Source organism: Amphiura filiformis, unplaced genomic scaffold (genome assembly GCF_039555335.1).
Source record: "Amphiura filiformis unplaced genomic scaffold, Afil_fr2py scaffold_44, whole genome shotgun sequence".
Classification (NCBI taxonomy): Eukaryota; Metazoa; Echinodermata; class Ophiuroidea; order Amphilepidida; family Amphiuridae; genus Amphiura; species Amphiura filiformis.
Window position 1 is genome coordinate 109773 of NW_027305508.1, and position 20843 is coordinate 130615.

At 35.9% G+C, this 20843-nt stretch overlaps 1 protein-coding gene across 3 annotated transcripts in view; it reads left to right on the top strand.

Moving 5' to 3' along the window:
- The window catches only part of LOC140144177 (uncharacterized), a 47635-nt gene that overhangs the window by 19406 nt on the left and 7386 nt on the right, over positions 1-20843 (top strand). For 2 of the 3 annotated variants that reach the window (XM_072166002.1, XM_072166001.1), the window contains exon 3: positions 4049-4164. The gene's annotated coding sequence lies outside the window, so the exon portion shown is untranslated. Of the gene's footprint in view, positions 1-4048; positions 4165-7283; positions 7386-10165; positions 10271-20843 lie in introns of those variants that run through there. The other variant, XR_011857848.1, reaches the window with a different exon arrangement.

The window sequence follows — 20843 nt, forward strand, 5'->3', positions numbered from 1 at the left end:
TAGTTGATAGGAAATTCTTCAAATATGCCTGTACATATAACGACGCATAACAGCCCACGCAGTTTTTTATAGGTGAACTCTTTTCGAGCAGTCCGTGTTGGACGATGACCCTATCTTTTGCTGAGGTATTTACAGGACCTTGAAATAAGAATTATGATAGATATTTGTGACTTGAATGCAACGAAGGCATGTTCAAGCTCGTCAATACACAAAATACTACCTGATTTTACACTCTAAATCGACCACTGTCTGGCGCATGTTATTTTGTTACTTTAAATTCAACAAAATTCCAATTTTTTAGGCAAAAAAGACTTCTAGAGATACCATCCTGCATGTCCATGTTCGATTTATGGTAATACAATTAACCAATTTTTAAATATCAATTTGTTTAGATTCACGGAAGCCATATTTTGTGCATTTTCGACAGTAACGAGTTAACGCCAATTTTGGTACAAATTTGTCAGTTTTGCCAAAGTTATTTATCCGGTTAACTAACGAATACCAAGGTTCATAGGCGAGCTAATAGCGCTATGTTATTTAATTACTTTTACTTACGATTTTTATCATGATTCCGTTTGAGAACAAATATAATTCCTTATGGGTCTCCAACTTTGTCCTCAAGCTTCTTCACACGACAAGCCATGTGTTGCCAGGCAAGTCAAAAGCAAATTGGGACAAATCGGCACTAAATATGGCCCGTAACTACATCAATATATCACCCAAATGTCCATGTTATTTAGGATACAATGTTAATGTAAATTGTAATATACAATTTTAAAACAATGTTTAATATGTTCTAACGTGCGTATGCGCGATTCTTTCTCCCGTTTGAGTTTTAATGTATATACCTGTAAGGGCTGTGCAATAATTATGAGCCCTGGGGAGGGTAAAATTGGGGGGGGCAAGAAATTTTGGCGAGCCAAAGGGAGCAAGCAATTTTTGGCAAGCTGAGAGGGGGGGGCAAGCGATTTTTGGCACACATTCATGGGGCGCCTTTTAATAAAACGCTCTAAAAGGCTTAGGAAAACAGTACGGAAACGCTTAAATATGCAAATTTTTCCTGCTAACTGCGCTTTCATAACAGGTATATAGACCATTTAAGGTTTGTAAATTGGGATCCCAAAAATTTGGCATGCGCAAGGGGGGGCAAAGAATTTTGGCGGGCCGAGAGGGGGGGCAAGCGATTTTTGGCAGGCCGAGAGGGGGGGGGGGCGCCATTTTTGGCGAGCCGTTTGGAAATTTTACCCCCGGGGCTCATAATTATTGCACAGCCCCTAATGTATTGACAATCAATTCATAAGAAGCCCAAAGTTAATACCAACACTGCAGCGCTGGAAACACGGTCAATTCTGTGAAAGGATTTGGGATGAAATCGTTCTGCTTGATTTATTAGGTCTATTAATGTGACAAAGGAACAGGTCTCTAGTTTGATTCCACAACCATTCAAACCGAGCTCGTGTTTTATTGTATCATCGTGTATTAAAATCAGGAAGGCTATATAAGTAAATGGACCGGAACAATATAACAATTATACTGTCACCTGTGTTGAAGGACGGTTCTAAGATACAGGGTGTTCCAGAATGATCTATACCGTGTTTGAAAACATTAATCAACATTGTATTTAATTTGAGTGCGGTGCGTGAAATACAATGGCATAAATGTCACCTACTTATTGTGTTACTTTCATTGCAAAAACTTCATTCGTTTTGGCGTGATATTGATATTCTTAAAACTGGATGTTTTGCACGTGTAAAAATTGCATGTGTGTAACTTACAGCGCAAAGGCTTCATAAGCACAAGACATTGCTGCTTTATCACTATCGCATAGGCCTACTTTGCAATTATGTGTAGACATCATACAGTTGTCATAGGAGATACACCAAATTTGGCACAGATGTAGAGCTTAAAACACTGTATAATTCTTGATATTGGATTAAGTGACCTTTTCATGTGTTTTCAATATTACGAGGGCTCAGAGCAAGAACTAGCTATGTCCACAATTACATGTTACTGATTTCGGCAACAAATGGATAGTTAATTCTGCACTCCATAATAAATGCAAGTGACACCCTGTAGCTTAAGATGACAGCGAGCCAGGTTTCAAGATCGATTTCACGACCAGTCATACATATTACCTGTTTTATTGTTACCTTATGGAGGCCAGACTTTTATTTGAATGATAATGGCTCTGTCACGCCGTATTGAATACCCTCTGTACGGAATGTTACATCACAATTCAGTATAATTATTCAAGGTTGGTACGCGTATCTGTCATCGACTTGACAACAGGCACACCCGGTACAAACATTTTGTAAATCGTGGAAAGTCGTATTTATGCAAAATGATCAAAAAATGATACTTTTAGGTGTTATTCTGTTAGTTTCTGTTTGGCAAATCATAAATGCGTACGTGTTTTGGTCAAAATGGCAATAATCTTACTTTTACCCCTACCCACCTGATATAGCTATACACAACCCTTAATTTTTGGAATGCTTTCTGTCCATTCTGAGCTGAAATAACAAGATAAAGTGAAAGAAACCTTACTGATTATTCTCATGGCTTGAAAAAATGGGGATTTTTCATTCCCCGGAAATATTTGTGTTTGGGGAGTTATTCTGGTATTTGGATTGAAATTGTGTCTTTTTTGTATATATCAAAGCGTGCTATAAATTGTGGGAAATTTAGCTTCCCAGGAAATTTAGTATCATTTATATTATGGCATTGTGTCATTATCATTATAGAATAAAAACTCTTTTATAAAACAACAAAAAACAGTAAAAATCCTGTTGGTCCCTGGCTGGAGAAAATTATAAACGACTGCAAATTAGTCTATGAGCAACTTGTAGGTCAATGAATTATATGCAAACCACACAAAATAACGTTGCACAAGCCAGTGATCTTGCAATACAAACCGCACAAAATAGAGAACGATACATTAGGCGGTCTAATTGTTTATTTTGAAAAGTGGTTGATGATGTGGAATGGATCTCGAAATGCCCCAAATCATACTAAAATTACCTTCCGCAATGTACCGCATAGATAAATATCTTTATTCCTGTCCTTCTCAGCGAATATGTATTTCTTCAATTTTGCATTCTCCCCAACTCTATAATCTTGTGACCCACACGTCCTCTGTTGGAAAAATTAGAAACAGATTGTTACAAAGAAATATAAAAATGGCATTTTGTAATGGCATGTGACATGTTTTAAAATCGGCTTCTACATGAAAACTTTGTATTCATTAGGTTGTCCGAATGAAAAGAGCTTATGGGATTTGCTTGTCCGTCAATGCGTGTGTGTTTGTTTTCACCTACAAATGTGGGGGTCCATGGTTTCACTGTTAACAACCACACACACAATATATTGGTCCACGTTTGTCAGGGAAAACGATTAAGGGTGTGTCCGTCAGACCGTCAACAAAATTAATGCTATTGCAGCCAAACTTGGGTCATTGATGCACTGTGGGAACCCTCATCTACATTCCTGGTACTCTAAGCATTTACTATCAATATCGACGACAGTCATCATTTCGAGAAACCAAAGTCTGTTCTTTAACCCAAAACTCCCTACATTTCATGTGAAAGCACATGAAACAGGCTATCCTAAAACATTGCAAATTAAAGGTGAACTTACTCTCCTTCTGCTACACATGTGCCTCCCAATGTGAGAAACCGCAGGTTTTGGAAGCTGGCGAATGTGTTACATATATCCCGGAGGGGGCCTGGTGATTGCTGAAGATGTTGGCGAGGCGTATTATACCATTCCACCGCTCACATCTGTAAAAGAAGTTAGAATATTATTGCATTTCTTTTGTTAACTAATCTACTACATTCTATGAATATTGATTCACATGCAGGCATGTTAGATTGACTTAATATTTATTACTCATTATAGCCAAAATAAATAATTCTAGATCATGAAAGCCAACCTGGGTACGCACAGTTATTTGCGTCGAATATTAGTGCATTTATTTTGTTAACTAATCTACTACATACTATAGTTATTATTTTATGTAATGTCATGTGCCACTATGTATGTTCTTTTACAGAATTTCAAGAAAATGGATGAACATCACATACATTGTACAGACCATGGAATGTATCTCACACAGGCAACTCATTGCAAAATAAGCCGGTTTGAAACTTTACATCAACAAAATATAAGGTACAGTAAAATGTTTTTGTATATTCTAATTATTACTTTTCAGTGGCGAATCCTGAGGCTGGTCCAAGGTCCTCCATGTTGGTTATTAGATGTAATAGATAATGAACCTTAGGCTTCCTTGTTAACGTCTCTTCGTAAAGATGAGCTGCATGTAGTACAAACTGTTCTATTGTCTCCTTCAGTATGTCTAGCTGTTCTAGATGAAAAAGTGGACAAAATGCAATCCTCGCCACCTGAAATAATATAATAACCAAGCTTATCTTTTTGCATTTTTATATTTTTTCTGAAAATCAACAAATATTGTAATTCTGGTAGATTCTATTCCAACAAATTAGATACAAGTGATGAATTTTGGTGTCATGTAAGCATGCATTTTCATACCTACCTCTGCCAAACTGACTATCAATTGCATGTCTTCTGGCTCCAGATATGTATCGAGGATAAAAGGGGCAATTTGTATCCACTGCTTGAAGTCGCGCCCTGTAATTTGTAGAAGAATAATCAATGTCTTCAAGATTAATTCATATATTTGTAATTTTATTGATACTTAAATTAAATATTAAAGTTTTCTAGTTGAATTTGACCGAAATCATGAATAGAATGATTAGTATCAGGTCAATTTTCAGCATTTTATTTTACCTTTTTTCTTAGTGTGTTCTTTGTGTCTAGAAGTATTTTGTATAGAAAAGTTAATCAGAGTAATTATCGATTTATAACTTATTAGAGATATTGGAATTTAGGAAATCTGCTAGTAGTGGATTAACATTGATTTTGTAGTACAATGCATGTGTGCACTCCTAGTGCACTCAAAAATACCTTATTCTACCAAATCGGGGTGTCCACTTCCTATTCACTCCAATATAAAAATCAGAATTTTAGGGTGTCCAAATTGAAAACAGGACGTCCAAATGACACCCGGACACGGTCTAGGCTTAGAGAGAAAACGCAATCTCGCTTTTCTCGCCGTGAATCTCGCTTTTTAGTGCTTTTCTCGCTTTTAAAAGATTCATTTCTACCACGAAAATCTATTTCTGTGGCGAAAGGTTGCAGAATTCGACAACCATTGCAACTAAAAAAGCTTAAGTTTGACCTGATTTTCCAGCCTGAATGTACAAAAACGGTCCATTTTCTGGCACATTCAAGCAACAACAAAGTAATATTCTTTATTTACTACTCAAACCTTGCAGTATATTGACCTTTTAAGCTGATTTATGAGGACAAAATTTGTGTATTTTTGATAGTCCAGTCGGCAATGTCCATGCTTTGTTTTGGTATCACTCAGGGGTATGGAGTCAATGAAATACTGCCCTCACTCAATTTTTTACCTTTTTTTTATTTTCGCCAATTTTTGGGCATAAATCTCGCTTTTTTCTCGCATTTTGAAGTTGTCATCTCGCATTTTTGGTCAAAAATTGTGTTTTTTCTCTTAGCCTACGGACACCCCTCTGGCTAATGCATTGGCGCACTTTTAATTTTATGCATATTGCTTCCGGACTTCACAACTTAATCTGATGTTAGTTAATGTTAATATTTAAGTACCGGTACTTGATTTAAAAAATAAATTATTTTTTTATCAATCTTAATATATTCCATGCCGGATGGTAGGATTACCTAGGAATGAGCCGCAGTACTTGGTAATAGCAGGGACGGCAAATCCGTGTGCTATGACCTTGATTCTTCCTTCCATGTCCTTCCTTTGGTCCACAGTTAGTTCTGAAAGATTACAACCAATACTATACAAGTTAATAAATATCTTAACCTCACATTCACATGTTGTTTATCCAATCATGATGAAATCAAAACAAGATAGTAAAATGATTTCCTGGTATTTGTTTTTAAAACATGCAAGTACAGGTAGTAGCTTCCATTGAATCTGATCACCAAAACAATCATAGTTATTAGCAGGTTAACAAAACACACAATTGACTCAATAAAAGCAATAAAAATGAATACACACAAAAAAAATGACACAATGTAGCCAGTCGCACAATGACTTAATAAAACCTTTGTATAGCAACATTTGCATTGTATTTTTTGCTGGACACTACAGCACATCAGACACACAACAAATAGTATTTTGAATATTTAGAAAATTAGAAGGTAGACATTTTTTCTGAAAAAAAGACTTCATTTTTATAATCATCTCAAACAAGATAATACTATGCAAAAGTTGGTGACCGATTCCTTAAGATTTGCTATTATTACCTTGTATGTACTTCTTTGTGAGGTATTTCACAACTCCTAGTGAAATAGTATGCAGAATATCAATTGGAGATTTCCTGTGGAGAATTTAAAATTGATTATGTTGTGCAACAGTACATGTATGTTGTGAACATATCCTGGCACATTGGACAAAATCCCACTAAAGACATTTGGTGTGGGGTATTTTATGTGAAGAAGGTCCAAATTATGCATTTGAAATATCAGATTTACATTGCCGCCTATACATGTACACTAATTAATCATTAATTGGGCAATTATGCCAAACCGAAAAGCATTTGCAACTAAAAATTAACATTAAAGAGGGTAACATTCCCTAAAACAAAAAAAAAAATAACTTGTTTTGTCAATTTTGACCATGTAACACAAATTACACCACCTTGTGATGGTATAATTATTATGACAACTTATTAAAACAGGCTTTGCCGTTTGAAATTTGCATGGGAGCTTTTAATCGCTCTCCTTGAGTGCTACTGGAGAGGATTTTTACTGTGTTGTTTGTGTGGTTATTGTTACACCAAAGGTAGGCGAGCAATAGAACCTCTGCTCAGCTTTGCTCGCTCTAGCTCTCCTCAAAATGCAAAGCCTGTTAAAATGAGAAAGTAATCCTGATAAAGACATTAATTTAATTATAAAAGCACACTAAGTTTCCAGCGACGGCGAAAGTGGCAGGTTAATAATTTTATTTTGAATTAAACATAAAAAGTTGATAATTTTATTACCACAGCTACTTTATTTATGTCATTTTAATTATATCCTGTGTCCCAAAGCTACCGCACGCGCTAGTAAATCGCATTTGGTTTGTAATTTCTCACATGCTTTGAGACACTGGATTTAATTAAGGAGGCCGTACAATTTTTTCCCCATAATGTAAATTATATAATTTTGTATTTTTTTAGAACCAAGACTAGAGCATGGAGAACAAAAACATTCGGTGACAATTGACTGTCCTGATTACAATCCATATGGAATAACAACAGGCAGTATCAACTAGCAATAAGGTAAAGGATATATTTTATGGTTGAATTTCCTATATTTGAATCCTAGCATACATGTATGCGCATGAACTCAAAATCAATTCCAATTCTGATAATAACTGTACTAACATCATGAAGAGAACCTTCATGTATTGGTCACATGCTATAGTAGTATGCATGTAGAATACTTACGATTCGCCATCAAATGCTTCTAGTTTGTTGAGATTGTTTTCATTGGGGGATATACCTGTTGCAGTGATGCGCCTTTTCTTTTCTGCACTTGACCTACATGTGAGCAGAAGAATCAATTTAAAGAATAAAGTTTAATGTCAATTGTTTTTTAGCCCGTCTTTGCAAAACTATCCATGCCTTCAAGGTGAAATTACCCTACTCGTGTTACCATCTGGCCATGGTCTGGGTTGCTATCTGATCTTAACCAGTGAAAGATGACATTCCTTTGGTATTGATATTGTTTTCGTTTCATTAACCAGAAATAATGCGCAAGTATCAAAATTAATTGATGAAACAAATGAACTTACTTTGCACGGTTTATGTGTTTCATATCTTCCAGAACTTCTTTGCGTGTTCTTGGTGTTCCACGAAACATTCGCCATGCTTCCTCAACCTATTAAAATACAAACCAATTGATGTTACTTCATTTAAACATTCACTTTTTCATTCATTCATTCACTCTGAAATGGCCCCTGGTTCCATCTCAATTTTAGTTGACCAGGGGACACTTTAATCACAAAACTGGCCCCTTTTTTTTGTGCCAAAGTGGCCTCTGGTTCTAGCCCTCTTATTTTCACCCTTGCATACTAGAGAGAGTGTATTGGTAGTGGGTCTTATGCAAATAGGCAGGATTTGAAGGTTTGGGTGTGTAAATTTAAGATTTGTGTACAAAGTATAGGCCATGTGTGCAAAAATGGGTGTGTATTTACAAATTTGGGTGTGTAAAACACTCCCTACTCGCCTGGCTGTCTAAGCCCTTGATTGAGCATATGTGACAAGAGTATTACCTTACAGATTCTGCAAAATTGCTTGGCCCTCGCAGATATTACATGACTTGATAGAAGTGATGAACGAGGATTGTCCCCTAGTACACACAATAACGGGCAATATGCAATTATATTTTCCTGTAAGCTGGAGTCGTACAATTCTATACCATTTTCCAGCTCCAAAAGATCTTCTCCAATTGTGTTGACCATATCCAGTGGAGTGATCTGTATTTGAAAATATGAATCAACAATGATGGTATTCAGTAGGCTAAAATATTACCAGTATATTAATCTCCACCAAATCTAAATTCAATCAGATGTTGTCTTCTGGGTTCACCGTGAGCTAGTGGCACACTTTGAACAAGTTAGAAGAAAATCGGTTGACATAGTGGGTGTTTGATGCACCCTAGTATTCAGTTACTGAACTTTAATGTCGTGGGATCGGGGCTATTGTCAGTAGCCTTAGTCAGATGTCCTTCAGCCTATTATGCGACTGAACTATTAAACAGGTCGATATGTATTATGACCATACATGGCGGTGGATTCAATCTACCATGGTGATTTCTGCCGTGAAGAAATCGGGGCGATGACACTGTGTGTGGCTGGTCTATTCCATTATTTGCCCCAAATATAAATCGGGTGTGAGTCGCTACATAAAAAAGCTGAAAACAGCTGTCATATAAAGCTGTAATTTTGGAAGATCCTATACTTCTGTACAAAGACCTAGCATACCTTGTCTGATGTTGCAACAAAGTGTATGTTGTGTAGTTTCATGTTCTCTGATCTTGGCAATCCAGCGAACAGTATTGCCATAGAATTAAAACAGGCGTATTTTCTGGAGCGGTTCCCGCTGGTATCATCGCTGTACAGCATCAATGGTATACAAATTGCCTTCTTGCCTTTGCACCTTTGACGTTGCTTGGATGGTGATTCAAGGCATGAAATCATCTGCATGATAGAATACACAATACACAACAATTTTCATGTTTCAAGAATGAAATGTATAAATATAATATTACATACTTAACTAATTATGACCTGATCCTAAAAGAAAAGATTATTTGATCTGATCAAAATATCAAAGTAGCTTTCTGAATCATGTGCAATGATTATTAAGAAATGGTCTATTTGCTTAGCTCCTTTAAATTTAATTATAGTTGGAACTTTTGTGTCACTTTGTGCTTCTAGTTTAAAGGGGTACTACACCCCTGGCCAATTTTGTGCCTATTTTTGCATTTTTCTCAAAATTTATAGCGCATTGGTGACAGGTAAGATATGTATATAATAGAGGGCAAAGACTACATCTACTGCACTGGTAATTCAGCAACTCAAGGCAATTAGTTATTTTTATAGTACCGTAATCAAATATTGGTTTTCCTTCATTTTTGACTGTAACTCCACAACTGTTGTCTGTGCTGAAATAAAATTCCTAGTGCAGAAGTTGTAGTCCTTGCCCCTACATGTATATATACATATCTTACTTGTCACCAATGTGCTATAATTTGAGAAAAATGCAAAAATAGGCACAAAATTGGCCAGGGGTGTAGTACCCCCTTAAATATCCAGCGATTAAACATTGATTTTAATTTATTATGGGATAAAAGGCCAATTTTGATGGCCATGTTGTTTCAATGCAAGGAGGTGGTTAAGACCGTGCCACATTATTGTATGTGTCGGGTGTATGTAACCAATTACATAATTACCCTGTCTGTAATTTAAATATTTATCTTGCAAGAGCTATGATATAATCATATATAAACTACACTGTCCTCACATCTTCATCCAATTGCTGTAATTGATTTTCAGAATTCCAGGAGTACTTCACCGATGGGGTTTGCACAACGTTCTTAATGGATGTGGATGGCAGCTGGATTACCATATCTGTCATTACATAACCCTGATACCCATCAGGTAGGTCGATACTATGTGTTAGACATGTGACTTCGTCCAGAAGGCCTATTATTTCCACCAGGTTTAGCCATCTGATTTTTAAAGAAATAAATATATGGTAAAATTCATGGTTAAAATCATTTCTAATATTGTGTGCACAATGGGTCTTGTTGCTTGTGTATGCATGTGCCATAGTATACAGCAAGAAATCTGTTTCCTTTTTTTTCCAGTTTGAATAACTTAACGGGGTTGTGTCCGAAATAAGGAAAATATGGCCAGGTTATCCTGAGGATAATTAAAGCACAAATTCTGCCTGTCCTCAATACATTTTGGTTGTCCCAAAATGTGTCATACTTTTGGAGGTACAAAATAGTGGTTGTCCAGGGGATAAGTACATAGCTCAATATGGTTGTCCCCAGTGAATTTTTGGACAAGAGGATAAGTGCTTATTTCGAACACTAAAGGGGGTAGGTACTACACGCATTGCAAGGTTTTTTGTTTTTTGCATTTTGTGAAGAAATGAGAAAAAAATTTGACAAAGTGGTATGCAAAATGAAGGGGCAAACTTTCTTGTTCTATTGGTGGCATCAGTATCAATTAGGCTTACTGCTTTTAAAGGTAGAAGCCAAAAAGTGGTACACAAGCATGCCATGTAAGCTCACACTTTTTTTCCTCATTTCTTCACAATATGCAAAAATGCAATGGGTGTAGTACCCCCTTAAGGATAATGATATTTTTTACAAACTATGAATGCATTTAAAATGGATTCAAGAAGTGTTACAATTAAGGGTAATCCATTTCAAATACAAATTTTTAACTGCTATAGATTAACACATGTTAAAACAAACCTTTCACAAAAAAATCCATAACTTTCCCAAATGGAATTTCATCCTGAATTTCTACGATGTCATGCATGTATATGTTCTTCGTTTCATCGTTGACTGTCTTTACCGTCACCATTGGTGTTTTGAACATTGGGTGCTCCCGCCACTTTCTCCCCTGCCACATCTCCTTGATTTTATCTGAAATGCATTGTCATACCATAGTAATCAGGAACATGTCAGAAGTGGTGCATAACACATTGACAGTACATTCTTAAACACTTGAGAACGTTCTTGCAATCTTATTGGTTCTTACCCAGCTTTACCCGTGTGATATTGTCACTGTTGCTTTTTGGAAAATGAATTTTTATTTCATCACAGATTTTGTGGGCACTGTAACCCTTAAAATGGAACTTAATCATGCTACATGCCTCAATTTTCTCCATTTTGCTGGTTGTGCGGTTACATAGGCAGGTACGGTACTTTTTGATACCCCCTCGTACATGTATCAAATCATTTGCTATTATTGATTAATATTCATACCATCAGTGTGGACATCAGTGTGGACAGGGTATCTAACTAATGTTTCAGCAACTCTTGGTATTTTCATTTGTTGTTTCACAATATCACTAGGTTGAAGAAACCATAATGTGTCATTGCCAAAGCTTTTCTATTGAAAGAACAAGACAAATTTATAAAATCTATTAAAATCAATTTGTAATGGTCAAAACCAGTTGGGTATGCATTGTTATATCGCTAAAGAATAAGATGTTACAACAACAATTTAAAGTCCTTTTAAAGATCAAGTGTTCGACAGTGTCATATTAAATGATAACTTGCAAGGTTAGGTCATCCAACCTAAAATTCCCTTCATATTAATTATAGTGGAATAGTTGGATTGCTTATAATTACCATTTCCAAATTCTCCAATATCAATGGAATTGATCCACCAATTACATAGATACCGTCTTCCGAATAATGATTGACATGCTCGTTTTGACCAAAATCACTACAAATGGGCCTGGCTTAATAAGAAAATCTAAGGTTAGACGGGACTATAATTGGAAATTGTGTGTTCTGACATTGAATTCCCCATGAGGTGTTTATAAATCAGGATTTTCATTGCTTGTAGTTATAAAAAAAAACATTACAAAGAATAAGAGCCTGTCTCCTTATTATGTACCCAAATAAGGGGGTTGTGATTCAAAAAAAATTAAAAGTGATGTCTTCCATAGAGGGTGAATGGATTACAACTGGAATAGCCCAATGTAACATACCTGTTTTGGAACAACTGCATCTTTGCCTAGAGGATCAAATGCGAGTACCTTGGATAGAGGTGGTGGTTGTATGCCTTGTGTTTCAAGTATATACCATAGAAATTCAAGGTCTTGCTCAGACTGCAAAATAATTTCAATGCAAGAAATAATTGGTACATAATCATTTATGTAGCGAGAAGTTTCCAGTGATATTTCCAAAAATCTTGGATATTTTAATAAAAATGTTATGGAAATGACAATTTTTTTTATTATAAATCAAAAGGTTTAAGCCTTGAAACATTATTTTACTGTAATTTAAGTTGCTTCTATGCATGATTTCAGTAAACAGAAACATTATTACAGGGGTGTCTATTCCGTTAATTGCCCCCAAAGGGGAGGGAATAATTTTACCCCTATGAGGCCAAATTTTTGTATGGGTTCATTGTGGCCACAAAAGATTATTCTGATGGAATTTCATGAGAGGGTCACCTGGGGACACCTGGTTGATTTGACATGGACTGAACCAATAGTGACTAGTGGTCATACTATAGGTAATAATGCACACAAAGAGTAAGGGGGCTCTGCTTTGCATATTTCATACAAAACCCATTTTCTTTTTAGATTGGACATCTGCCTATCTAGGGAAGCATTTGGGATTCTAAGGGAAGACATGACCATCAATTAGTTAACAGCTCTATTGTCCAAGTTTATCTTCTCTTTTAAACCTCAACTTCAGATCCAAATCCTTGATTATCCTCCCCCGGCCTTACCAATAGTTCAGTAGCAATCTCCAAACTCTGCTACAGAAGTAACTTTATTTTTTTCTGAAAAAAGGCAGTTTTTCTCGCAAAATTACATTAAAACTGAATAAGAATGAGAATAAAAGGTAGGATTTTGCGCCGGCATCCACTACCCAAAATATTGGCCAGCCATCCATTATGACACGATATTGGATAGGCAAAAGACAAAATCCTATCTTTTATTCTCTAAATACATGTAGATAGCAACCAGTCTAAAATTTCCCCTTTTGAGTCCATTTTTTGGGATCTCAGTTGGGGAAGAATCTGGGGATGGATGTGACACAGCCGTAGGGTGAGGGAATAATTTCAACTTTCTGGAAGAATAGACACCCCTGGAAACATATTTTTAGTGGTTTGAAATTTTGACCCTAAAAATCAAGTTACACCCTTTAATGTGAAAATGATTATTTAATTCCCCTCAAAAATATGGAATTTGATTTATATAGTATATACCTTGGGTCTGTGTGGGTTTTTGGCGTAACAATGTAACAGGAAGAATAATTCACTGGGGTATGGATATGTACTGTTATCATTATTGTTGCACTGATTCTCTTCTATTGGTTCCTCTTCCTTCTCATCCTCTTCCTGCTCGAAGTCTTCATCGTCCAAGTCATACAGGATATCTTCATGTTTGTCCACTGTATTTACCACCAGTGGTTCATTAAATACTTGTTGCATCCCTGATGTGAACGAATTGTGTGTAATAACATGATTTAACTTGTGAGCATTCCCTTGCATGTGTCTGGCAAGTTTTGAGGGCTTATCAAACGATGAAGCACATTCAAAGCAGTCGTGATTCCGTTTCGGCATCTTAATTGTTGTTGACCTAGAGTAGAGAATGATGAATATCACATGACTATGAGAAAATTAAATATTCGGATTTTAAGTTTTGTTGTGTATCTGGATGTTCAACGTTTGTATTAAGGGGGTACTACACCCCTGCCCAATTTTGTGCCTATTTTTGCATTTTTCTCAAAAATTATAGCGCATTAGGGACAAGTAAGATATGTATATTATAGGGGCAAGGACTACAACTACTGCACTGGAAATTTTATTTCAGCACAGACAACAGTAGTGGAGTTACAGTCAAAAATGAGGGAAAACCAATATTTGATCAATAATCACTAACTACTTGCTTTGAGTTGCTGAATTTTCAGTATGGTACAGTAGTTGTAGTTCTTGCCCTATAATATACATATCTTACTTGTCACCAATGTGCTATAATTTTTGAGAAAAATCAAAAATAGGCACAAATTGGCCGAGGTAATAATACCTATAAAGATTTCATGTTAAAATTTCACTTATGTGTCACTAAATAAGATATTTATGTTTCTTTTCGTCTTTTTCATTTTATTTCAGAATAAAAAAAACCATCTGGTCAATGTCTAAGAGAGACCTTCTGGCAAAACCCTGGAGAGACAAATGGGGTGTGATTTGCAGCAAACTGGGATTGAAGACTGAAATGAACAGCACTTTAAAAAGGCTATCTTGATTTAATAATGGGTGGCGTTTGTGTCTGGCTTCCAAAATATGATGGTCAATCTCAATTTTCTTCCCGATGACTTTGCACAACAGGTTGAACCAGGATAAAAACCCAAAACAATTACCAAAAAACAGTACAAACATGTAAGAAGCAAACTCATTATGGTTCTGACTTAGTGTGCAGGTAAATGATATGGCAATTAAGTCTGGAATTATATTTATGGTTTGCTTGATGTTCTTTGAAATAAACATCAGAAGAGTTTCTTAATAATCATTGCACAAGATTCAGAAAGATACTTTGATATTTTGATCAGATCAAATAATCTTTTCTTTTAGGATCAGGTCATAATTAAGTATGTAATATTATATTTATACATTTCATTCTTGAAACATGAAAATTGTTGTGTATTGTGTATTCTATCGTGCAGATGATATCATGCCTTGAATCACCATCTATCATGCAGAAGAGTGTGGAAGCATACCTTGTTTGTACTTGTACATAAAAATTATTTTTTCTTTTTCATACATGTCAAATATTGAAATGTTTTATATTTGAAGAGCTTATTTCCAAACCACAAACATGTTGCTGATTTACCTATACATACGATATTACTATGTGTTGTGATGCTAGGTATGATAATTTCAGTTGGGTGCACCATTTCAAAGCAAGCAGTGGATGAACACATAGTAACAATACTGTGTGAGGTCTTTGTTTCCCAAATGAGAACAATAGTCTGCATATTGTTAACCAGTATTGTGGTAAATAATGGCTTGTTGATGGTACAACTCATTGTTGCTAATGTCAAACTAAATTGTGGTTGTGGACTTAACAGTTTGGAAAATAAGCTCTTCATTTATCAAACAAAGGATTGTAAAATGTAGAAATCATCTTATTTTTAACATCATATTTTGATAGGAAAGAATAAGGATTTATATTTATAAAACAAATGATTGGAATGATATGAGTATGGACTACCGTATTAATTGCAATGCGCTAAAAAAAAGTGATTTTGGGTGGACGCTTATTTTTACCTGGTTTTCCTATCTTTTGTAAGGGGTGTTTGTTTAAATTTACTAATGTTATAAAAGGGTCCTGAGATGTTCTACAAGGAATAAAGGTATTGTTTTTAGCCAGGGGGCACTGTTGGGGATAATGAAGTAGCCCGTTTTATATGAGACGATAGATGCACGACAGCAGCAAAAAACAATACCTTTATTCTCATTCTTAAACAATTCAATTAATATAACTTGGAACTACAAATTTTAATCGGATTAAAGCCTACATTTTACATGGAACTACCTAGGGCTTAAAATCAATCAGTCCTGTTGTTGCTATGCGCCTCCGATTAATTCAAGTTTGTCTCAAAACTCAAAACAAATTTGAAATCCTTTTTTTTTATTCCCAGCTTTTTTATCGTATGTTGCAAAAAAAATCTTGTTTCTCGAAAAAATTAAAAAGGAAATAAAAAATATATTTTTCAAATGCGCGCGGGAGAGCTTTGAGACCTTGTCAAAGTTAAAACAAAATCTAGTTCGATAGTGACGTCATCACTCTTGTGGTTGCTGATTAAGTATTTCAAAAGTTGGTCAAAATCAAAAAAGGATAGTTTTTATATTAATTTAAAAAAATTAACTGGAAAGAATGTGAAGTATTATAAAGGCCACAAGTCTGGTAAAGCACAGTCTGCTTATGAGGCCCTAGAGTTTCCATAAGGCCTAAAATAATTGTTTGATTGGCGTAACATAAAAGGAAATTCTGGTAGGTTGGCCAGCAAATTTATTTTAAGCTGTAAATTGCTTTTCATAAAAACACGCTATGTAACAGCGCGCGTGATTGGTCTAGAGCTGGACGTTAATAGCGTTTATGCCCGGTGTCCCAGATGTGTGATCGCCGGGTAAGAAAAGTACAGTAAAATCATGTTTTTTAATGTTACTTGAAATGTATTGTTATTATTTTGATGAAATAAGAATTACAAAATGTTCTGTTATGTATGAACGGGGTTCATTAATATATTTTCATGACTAAACGGGTTGTTTATGCCATCAGGCCGAAACAACTGTTTAGGCGACGAAAAAAGAAAATCATGTCCTACGGGCCCAACCGACCCAGAGTTTGAACAAATTGGGAAACAAATTCTTTTTGTATTTTCTCAAATTGCATATTATTTACAGATTTTCGTAATTGTTCGGGTCAGGAAAAAAAAAGGCTGACCGACTGACCCAACTTAAAAGGTTGTCCACCCGCGTAGAACAGGTTTTCTTTTTTTCGTCGCCTCAGTCATGAAAATGTATGAATGAAACCCTAAATATGATAAAGACCTGGGGACTGGGGTATGAACGTTTGGACAGTATTTTTTGTGGGAATTTAGACCACATTAAAAATATCGAATAGCATTCTGAATGCGAAGAATGTCCTGATATCAAATAATTTTTCTAATACACGTTTTATGGGAAATGATTAAAAATTGATATTTTTGATATCAAACAGTCCTCGAAGTAAACTTGATGAATCTGATGACATGTACGTAAAGTGTATGTAGGGGAAGGTGGGGCATAACGGAACACTTAACTTTGAGGATGCTCTGTGACGTCACCATAAGTAATATGACTGTAAAAAGTATATGTTCAGTTGAAGTTTGTATTTACCTTTAATATGTACCAGTAACCAATATAACTTGAATCTTACAATTTTTTATAAAAATGAAGAAATATTTTCAACAAAAAAAATCCGTTTTGCCCCACTATCGGGGCAAAACGGAACCCCCCTATGGGGCAAAACGGCACCCTGGGTGCAAACTTATATCAGTTGTTCCATCGGTAGGCCCTAGGCCTAGTTATATGTAGGCATGTATTCAGTTACAATATTAAGTGGGCCTACCATCTCTGTGGAGTGAGTGGTTAACTTCTTATAGGCCTAGTAGGCCTATAATATGTATGACCAATATTTGATTAGAAAGAAATATTCAGTAGGCCTACCATCTCTGTGGAGTAAGTGGTTAACTTTTAATCATTAATTCTATCTGTAGGTCTAGTTATATGTCTATGTTTCAGCGAAGTGTTTACCATGTTCGAGTAGGCCCCTAGATAACGCCTACATTTCCTTGAGTGAAGACAACTTATGTCCAATTGGGGCAAAACGGAACCCATCTGTGGGACAAAACGCCCGGGGCAAAACGGAACCCTGTTCCGTTATGCCCCACACCTAGGGTTCCGTTTTGCCCCATGACCCGATTTTTAGAAATAGGTTGCATGCATAATACATCGTAGCATATAGGCCATGCACTTAATACAGCTCATGGCTAGTACCTTCGTGTTTACAATATACACAATTATTTGGGAATCTGATATTAATGAAGTAAAATTTCAGCGCATTAAACATCTACATATCTTACACCAGACGGGTAGTAATTTTTTTACTCTTTCTTGCTCGAATGTCAGTGGATTGTTTCAGATAAAATTTTTGTTGTAAATCCTCGTAGCCATACTTGTGTTCCTCAATATAATTTGCATAGGCGGCAGTATTGCCAAGGCCTATTTTTCCAGGTGGTTCCGTTTTGCCCCGGGGGTCCGTTATGCCCCACCTTCCCCTAGCTGGGATGAAAAGCTGACGATCAACATAAAATTTGACCTTTCGAATCTCAAGAAAAATAGGGCCTAAATCATGATTTTTAGGGTATCTGTGCAATAATTATGAGCCCCTCCCCCCGTGGGTAAAATATCCAAAACACTTCCCCCCTCTCTCAGCCTGCCAAAATCGCTTGTTCCCCCCCCCTTTCTCGGTCTGCCAAAATTCTTTGCCCCCCCCCTCCACCTTGTGTATGCCAACTTTTTCGGATCCCAATTCCCAAACCTTAATGGTCTGCATATTTAATTTTAAGCGTTTTCGTACTTTTTTTCCTAAGGCTAAGCCCTTATGAGCATTTTATTTTTAAAAATAAATGTGTGCCAAAAATCGTTTGCCCCTCCCCTCTCAGCTTGCCAAAAATTGCTCCCCCCCTCCCAATTTTGTCATCCCTCTGCAGGGCTCATAATTATTGCCCAACCCAGCCCTACACTTTATTCAATTTAGGCCTACTTAAACTGCCCGTAGGCCTACTACTAAAGTTTTTGGAATAATAATTGATTACCTACCATATTCCCAAGTATATTTTGCTTTGTTTTTACGGTATCACGACAATTATGAAGTGGCAAAAAATCAAAATTTTCCTCTGTTTTCTTTTCCGTGAATATGACGAATCACCAAATCCAATTAATTAAGTAGGTCAGTGATTTTGTTGATGTATCAACCAATCACGTTCACTCTTACATGCCTTTATTAATCTTTCAGCCAATCATATTGCATTTTATATACCGGCACTAAAAATCTTATAAACTATCATAGTAACTGGGACTTAAAAAACCACTTCACGAATGGTGTTATTGTTGTAATATTTGTTATAATTTGTATATTGTAAAAAATAAATTATGATATATTTCATTAAGCGTTTTAGAATTTTGAAAATGGACTAAGATTTATTTAAAGCTGTAGTATATAATGCCTCAGTAGTGTTTCAGAGATAAATCGTCATGATTTTTACAAATAAAGAGTTAAAAGTTGCCGAGATGATGTAAATATGTATATGGAAATACTTTACAAAAATAGAATGTCTTGCAAATAAAATGTATAATAATTTTAAAAAGAAGAATAAAGCTAAATGCGAATGACTCCTTATTTTGCATAAATAAATACAACAAATTTATGTATCCAGTATAATTATCTTGTCATTTTCCTTGTTGCTATGCGCGGGGCAGAAACCTGAATCTTGATCTACTCCCCGAAATTGTCAGAAATCGTACCACGTAATGATTACGGATAAATAGCAAATATTTATGGGACTATATCGTGATTGAAGTTACTGCATGCGCGCGAGTGAAAATGGCCGATTCGAGGAGAAGAGTAAACATGAACAGCACGGAGGTGGCCGCCGCCCTTTTGTCACGGGCTTTAAGGGCAAATACGTCGATAGAAGTGGATGAAATGACCGGTTCTCCACCCTTGTCAAGAAGCCCCAGTCCAAGTTTGGTTGGAAGGGGTGCAGTAGGCCTACGACGCATGTCATTTACTGGCCGTGTTGTTACAAACCCACCTGAGGTGGGGGGTGATCATGGCGATTCATTTCCGCCTTTCCGTGGTAAGATTTTTCATATTTTATTTTATAATAACGTGCAAATAGGCCTACATTGTACAGCGAATAAATTTTAATTTTCAATGACGTCAACAATCAACCTAAGCTACAATCTTATTCTAGTTGTCAATAAAAACAACAAGTTCGCACAATAATGTGGCACTGCGCCCACATCTTTTTAATCAACAAAATTTAAACGGCGCGACTGCTCATGTGTATCTATAAATTCATTGATCATGTTGATCGCTATATAGGCCCTAGCCTAAAAAGAAGATATGATAGAATTACTTGTGTTGTGGAGATTTAAATTTAAGAAAATTATTGCAAAACCAATTTTGATAACGTCAACTTTCCGTGCCCAGGGACGTGCCGGCTGTCACTGGCAAACTGGTTCGAATCGGTGTGACACATAAAAAGCGTTCGTCCGGGGAATGCGTGTACGTTAGTAGTATGAAATTTGTGTACTCCTTGCGCGGCGTCGTCCAGCGGTAAAAATTGCAGACGTTTGGGCTATTTCATGAACATAGTCCTAGACCATTAATAAAAGAATATTGATTATTAATGCTGTTTATTAATTCAAAATAATCACGTATACTTTCTCCATTATTTATGATTTTGGTCAGAAATAACAAGAATAAAACGCGAGTATAAATTTGTAAACATCAGAATTGTTCTGTGTTTGTACCGGGTTGTTTTCGCGGTGAAAGTTCCCGATTGGTTGACAGAAAAACTACAATTTTGGAACCTTTGTTATGTAACATTGTCAGTATAACGATTATTATGAATATTGCTGCAAGGACTAATCAATTAATAAGGATATTTAATGCAGTAAAAATGAGTAAATTAATTCTAATCGTATTATTTAAAGCTGTTATAATACATATATTTAATTATACGCATGTGTCACGTGATTAGCTTCGTGGCATGCGGGGTGGATTTCACTTGACATGCTTTAATCATGTACTTGCAAATAACATCCGTGTAGTGCTTTAGGCTGGTGGATGAGTAGGCCAGTGAATGAAATAAAGTCTAAATTTAGTTTTCTTCCATCCTTTTCATCATCAAATATA